The sequence below is a fragment of the Seriola dumerili genome, unplaced genomic scaffold, assembly GCF_002260705.1.
Source record: "Seriola dumerili isolate Sdu_G_001 unplaced genomic scaffold, Sdu_1.0 BDQW01000312.1, whole genome shotgun sequence".
Taxonomy (NCBI): domain Eukaryota; kingdom Metazoa; phylum Chordata; class Actinopteri; order Carangiformes; family Carangidae; genus Seriola; species Seriola dumerili.
The window spans coordinates 272313-279750 of NW_019174567.1; positions in this window are offsets into that span (position 1 = coordinate 272313).

A 7438-nucleotide genomic window follows, 5' to 3' on the forward strand; every position below is an offset into this window, starting at 1 on the left:
TCTGCAGCGAGGCGTCGCTCAGAGTTTTTCCATCCACCTGTGAGAGGGACGATGAGCTCATCTGACTCTGTCCAATAAGGTGAGAGAACCCAGACGGAGCCTTTATATCAAACCAATGTAACAACATATTTGGGTCAAGTTTGTGCTAAAGGAATATTCAACATCTATCTAGCATCTTATCATAAAGGTTAGCGTAGTTAGCATCTTTTGATAACGTTAGCACAGTTAGCATCTTTTCATAATGGTGAGTGTAGTTAACATGATTTCAGAACGGTTAGCGTAGTATTTGTTTATGCTGTTTGTTAGCTTGTAAGTGGCCAGACTGTTAGCCAGGCTAACAATTTTCCCTTGCTTCCAGGTTTTATGCTAAGCTAAGCTAATTTTCTTATGGCTAAATTACAAAGACATGAGAGTGGCATCAGTCTTTTCATTTAACTCTCAGAAAGAAAAGAAAGTGAATATTTGTATTTGTCAAAATGGTGAACTGTCTCAGGACTGAACCGCTGCAGCCACCAGTCTTTACATTTAAAGTTTTACATCAAATTAACTCATTAAATACATATTTACATATTTAAACCCCATTTCAAGCTTCACTCTTACATCTGTGAAATAAAAAGGGACAGTTAAGACTTTATTTTAACTCCCTGTTGAAAACAATGACGTTTACAGATCAAATTGCCCCGGACTTTATTTAGTGGAGGAACTCTTGCCTTCTCCTCCTCCCCCGAGCCGACAGGAGGAGAAGCTGCCAGGCTGGCTCTGTGTGTGCTTGTGTCAGTCAGTCAGCCAGCGGTTCGTTAACTAATTAGTGAGCTCGTTTATCTCATTAGGCTCTGATTGATCTGCCAGCTGACGGACTGGCAACCGAGCGCCCCTGTGTGTGTCTGTTGTACGTCAGATGGAGCGGGCTAATCGATATTAACAACACAGGGAAGAGTTTAACTGTTACGCAACCTCATTATCTGGCAGTGACTGTGCACCAGGGGAGGGGAGGTGGGGGAGGAGGTGGGGGGAAGGATTCCAGCGTTACACCAATGTCACCAGAAGGGCAGCCTTCCTGTTAGCGGCAGGAAATTAGCTCAGATAGCACGGCTAGCTGGCTGGCACATTATATCTGATGGTGCACGACTTGATTCACAACTGTGTGTCCACCTGCCAGACACACACACACACACACACACACACACACACACACACACACACACACACACACACACACACACACACACACACTTGCCTCTCAGGGCTTCCATACACTAAGGTTTATCACCAGCTCATTATCAACTGAAAGTTGTGGGAAAAATTGAATATTTACATCTTTTTTAATGTAAATCAAGTCGAACTTTTTAGACATAACAGTCAAAATTTATTAAGCTAATAACTTAACAGCTCAAATCAGTATCGCATTAAACATCATTTTAATGTGATATTTTTTATTTTATTAAATAAAAAGTTGAAAAGTATAAAAATATTTATAAAAATTATTTTCTGGAAATGTTTTTTTTTTTTTTTTTAAATAAAATATATTTATTTCTATTTAATAAAAATAAATAATACTGGTCCAAAAGTGATGTTGCTTACTGGTCAGTCCAGATATGATTGTGTTAATCAGAGTTGAAACAGTTAATTAATCAATGGGCTAATTAAATTAAAAAAAAAAAAACTAAAACAGTGAGAATTGATCGATCATTTAAATCATTTATTGATCAAAAATACCAAACTTTCTGCCTCTTTGTTTAATGAGCTGATACTGAGAGTCGTTGCTGTTGTATTACAGAACATCTGTTCTTACTTTAAATTCATTTTAACTCCCATTTTAACTCCCCATTTTACTGTCGGTGGTGTGTGTGTGTGTGTGTGTGTGTGTGATTTGCCCTTCATCCCTTCACACGTTCATGTGATTTTAGAAACATCCACTGTGAACATCTTTTTTCAATTGCAGTGCATATAAAACTGTGATTTTCCATCGTGTCTGCACACTCATCTAAAATCTGATTCTGTCTTCATCGAGTGTTTCGTTCTTAATTTTTCAGCTGCTGCTGTTTGTCAGACTCCGACCTCACTATGACTGAACTTCCTGCGAGAAATTGACTGAAGGAAAAAACAACCAATAAAGGAGAGCTAGTCAGCTGACGAATCACCTGCCCCGCTTCCCGACAAAAACAAAACAAAACAGGTTGTTTACCACACAGATGTGGATTCTGGACCCGGAAGACTTGAAGCATGTCGGGAAAAGCTTAATTAAGCGGCGTGGATGTTTTTAAACCCAATCTTTATCTCTCTGAGTGGGGAAGTCCCAGTAAAACCACAGCCCTGCATGCACCTTCTGGGTGGCAGCAGCTCTTACTGGTGCGGGCTTGGGATTGGAACCGGGAACCTTGAGACTGATCATCCTTCCAACGCTGCAGTTTCCAGAACAGAAGTAGAACCAGTCCCAAACTATATGACATCAGGGATGGGGCGTACACACACGTAGTTATATGATACATCTTCTTTTAAGATGGTGACCGGTGGAAATGTGTTCTGAGGAGGTGAAATGCAATTATGGGAAATGTATCTCATTTGTTTTTTCTCTGCGGTTTTTTGCGGTAAAAAAGTTTTTAAAGTCGCGGCTTGGCAACAGTTGACGACCTCAGGAAGGAAGCGATATTGAAGCAGATTAACAGCAGCTACCTGGACGACACGGACTTCAACCTAGCAAACCTGCTAACCAGCTAGTCAAGGCTCAGACCAGTCAGAGGAGGAGGAGAGGAGTTATCACTGTTAGCAAGAGGAAAAAGATTCACCTGATGCGACGACTTTTATTTCTCAGCCTCTGAAGCAGAAAGAGACAACGAAATAAAAAAACATGAGACCTGAAACCTTCTGCTTTTAATGTACAATCACTGCATTTAAAATAATGTTTAATCAAATATCTTTTTAAGAGATCAATAAATGTTTAAAAAAAAAAGTTGAACTGAACTAAGAATGTTGAAATGTGCTTGTTTTTCCAGACATACACATATATATTTAATTTCCAAGTGCAAAGCCAGAGATTTAGTTTAAAGGCTCTCCCACACTGGTTTTTTGTTTCACGTCCTCTACCCTATTCAGAGGCTGAGAAATATAAGGTTTGTATGTAAGGTCCAAGTTTTTCAGCACGGATCCTCAGCGTTTACAGGGAAGATGAAGGTTGTAAATAGAAATAAACATGCAAGTGACTCTCTACTCATTTAATTGAGTTTAACTCCAGCTGCATTCATCACAGCGTAAGTCCCACAAAGACTGCTGACCTGATAAACCTCTATATATAAACTTATTTACTTAGAGTTTTGGCAGCTCGTTCTGGCTAACCTTTGATCGACCGGCACCACAGAGTCGTCACATAGACCTATTTCCACAGAGAAACTCTCTCTGATCACGTCTTCTGTTCTGACCGCCTCAAACAATCAGAGCTGCATCAATAGATTCCCCACTCCTCTCTCATGGCAGTTGAAGGCAGCACAGCAGACACAGTGTTAAAGGGCAGTCCACACCACTTTTAGCACCCCGACTTTCAGTTTACTGTTCACAGAAAGTCCGCGCTGATGTTCTCGTCCCTAACACCAACACAGCATGACTCAGACCATGTCACATATCAAGATAATTCCAGACACAAATCCTTTCTTCTGCACATATGTCCATGACGCACTTGTTATCACGAGCAGCACCGAGACAGGTCGAAATCCACGGCTGAAAAAGCCATTTAACCTTCATCGATTCCTCTTATTAAATTCACATTCGATCGCAGAGCAGTGAACGAGAAGAGGAGAGAGGAACAGTCATAGAGGAAGAAGTTTTAAACTCAAGAAAAATCTGCCGTCATGTTTTAAGTAATTTCCTTCATTCAGTGTTCTAAACTTACACACACACACTACACACACACACACACACACACACACACACACACACACCACAAACACTCGAAAGTTATCCTCTGTTCGCGGCCCATTCACTCTTAGCTTTCCTGTGATGCATACAGCTTCAGTTGAGGGCAAGGAGAGCCAAACGTAAAAAACTGGCTTTCCTCCTCCACAACACACACACACACACAAGACACACACAGACACACACACACACAGCACACACACACACACAAACACGACAGAAGCACATCAGAACAGACAAGACACACATATACACAGAGCACATCACACACACACACAGGGACACACAGGACTACACACAGACACACACAACAATACACAAGAACACACAAGAACAACAAACCACACCACAGACACACATCAACACACACACACATCACACAACCACACAGGACACAGTTACACACACAACACACACATCACACACACAATGCCGACGTCTGCAATGCCATGCAACCATTCAGCATCAAATAGCAATCAAATTATATAAGAGACTCTATTAACAAACCTCTGACTCCCGTCTCCCACACCAGTGTGTTTATGCTGAGGTCTGTGGCTAATGAAGCATCTTTGCAGGGGTAAAAAAAGCATAAACGCGGGGAGCTAAATATAACTCCCTCTCTGCAGCAGCATCTGAGAGTAGAGAGAGGAAACGAGGAGAGAGAAGAGGTTAGCGGATACTATAGTAACAAATGGACAGACAGACAATATCCTTGCATACACAGAATCATCGATATGATCGAAAAGCGTCCAGAAACACTACTGAATGAAATGAACTGTTTTAGTCAACGACTATTTTAAAGAAGAACTTTCCAACTTCTTGAAGTGTCAGACTAAAGAGAAAACTAGCTAAATTTGAGAATTTGTGTTGGTGTGTGTGTGGTGGTGTTGTGTGTGTGTGTGTGTGTGTGTTTGCTGGTGTGTTCCCTGAAAGTGTTTGTTGTTTGATAAGCTCTCGAGAATTCTTTAACGCAGGTAGCATGAACCTAAAACTTCTAGAGATGGAAAGATTCCTCTTTCTCGCCCAGATCCCAAGTTCAGCTCTACCATCAGTGGCCCGAGCCGCTACACACACACACATCACACACAACACAACACACAACACACACACACACACACAACACACACACACACACACACACACACACACCACACACCACACACACACACCACACACACACACACACAACACACAGCCTAAAAAGCCAGCACCACCCCAAAGGACAAAAGCACAGCACAATTTAGTCCAGCCTCTGTGCACCTACAGATCAGCCTCCTGCCCGCCCTGTGGAATCCACAGCTACTGACATGTCGGCCCGCGCAAACACCGAACCGGGACAACCTTTAATCTGGCCGGAGGTCGGCTCGGGAGAGATGTACTTGGAGATAAACTTACAGTGTTTGGTTTGTAGCGATGAGCAGTAAAAACGACTGGGCACATTTGAGCGGTCATGCTGCCAGCTGACACTCTGAGTTCCTTGTTTAAGATTGTCCATACTTACTGTGTGACTTGTATGTGTGTGTGTGTGTGGTCGTTGTGTGTGTCAGCTGTGTTGTAAAATATACATATATGAATAACAATAAACAAACAAACATCACAAACACATATCAAATGATGTGAAATGCGGACTGTTGCACTTTGGTCCTTCTCAAGAAACTCTAATCCTGGACATCATTAATGCACAAGACCAAGGTCGAATGGAGTCCTCACTGACAAATTATATATAAATACTGTAAAGTATCAATAGCTCATCCACAGAGAAAATGCACACCAGCCCTAGTATTCAGAAACTGACCTTAAATACCACCTCAGACACTTCCTGAATTGTATCGTCACAACAAATAGATCCACCAAAGCCCCGCCCACCGCCCACCATCCCAAACCTTTTTGCAGTGATTTGGTTTCGTCGGTCGTTTTAACTAAATCTGCCATGTTACTTTTTACTATGCAATCAGTCAGAAAACAGTCAGCCAATCAGAGAGAGCCAGAGCCTTCCGTCTCTCTTCTGATTGCTACCACCTGCGTTGTTACTAAGCTGCAAGGAAAGCCTGAAGAGAGAGAGATGTAAAACTACACTGAGATGGTTTTTAATATCTTTCTGATGTGATCCAACAACTTTTCACAATAAAACAAGCAGGAAAATATTAAAACTATATTAGAATTCTAGAACACTTTTTAACGTGCCGACTTTGGCAGGCCTGAAGTTCAAGCTCATTATTATAATTACATATAATATATACATATATAAATTGGGGGGGGTTTTCAATCATCTTATCAAAGAAGAAAGTACTGCTTCTAGGAACTTGTGCTGGACAAATTTCACTTTTTCCATCGTTTTAATAAACTCAAACAAAATTGAATCAAAATTAATTTAGGATTTGACAGATTTGACAGAACAATCCTTAATAGTATTTCATCAAAATAAACACTCACTTAAACACTGATGCAGTACCATGGTCTCGTAATGTGAAAAACAGTTTTAGACGACGTGCTGATTCTTACTTACTGTATCATTTGACTATTTTGTTTAATACTATACACTTTAGTGGAACTTCACTGTTCTGATGCAGTGAAAATAATATTAAAAACCCCCTAACTCCAACTCGTAGCCCCCTCCCCTTCATATAAAACCTGCAAGTACGTCTTCCTCAGCCCTTCATCTTACTGCTATCATGAGCTAAACGTTCAGAGCTCGCCCTCCTCCCCTTTCACCATCAGCACTCCCAAGCAGACATTACACAGGCTCACCGACAAGCAGCTGATCACACCCTTCCAAGGTAATTAGCTCACCTTGCAGAGCTTCGCAGCCTCGCTCTCAAACCTTCTGCTTTACTCCTTCTGCATTACTGCAGACCAGTCCCACAATGTGAATAGGTCGACGAGTCCGGCCTTAAACTTCCCTCAGCATCGAACCACATTCTACACCTGTTACTGCTAGGCGAACTTGTAGCTATAACAGTGTGATAATTTGTAAGTGAACACATCCAGGGGGGTAGGACCTCAGAATGTGGATCTGCTTTCATCGAGCCAACAATGATGATTTTAGGAAGGAGAATCCTCCATTATTGTTGAATCTTCTTTTTTCCGTCTTAAATGAGAAGCGTATCTGGAATATGGCAGGTGGCTTGCGGATACATGATTTGGCTGGGGCCCTGGTGCGGTGAGGCTAGAACGTTGTCCTGCGTTAGGACATTCCAGTGGGGAATATAGATCGACCGCGCATGCACAAGCATAAAACTGCACTGACGGAGCATTAAGAAGGTGGGCCTAACGAAGATCACACACAGGCAGAACGCTGACAGCTGCTTTCTGAGTCCCCTGTGTAGCCTTCAGTTAATCGAGAGAGGTGGGGTCTGAATATCACGCGAGTGAGGGCCAAATTCGTGTCGAGTGCTGTGGGGGGGGGGTGTGTGTTGGTTGTGTGGTGTGTGTGTGTGTGTGGGTGTGTGGGTGGTGTGGTGAGTGGAAACACACATCAGGTGCTTTCAAAACAAAACAGTGAATATAATCCAAGTTGTCGTTCATTTTCGCC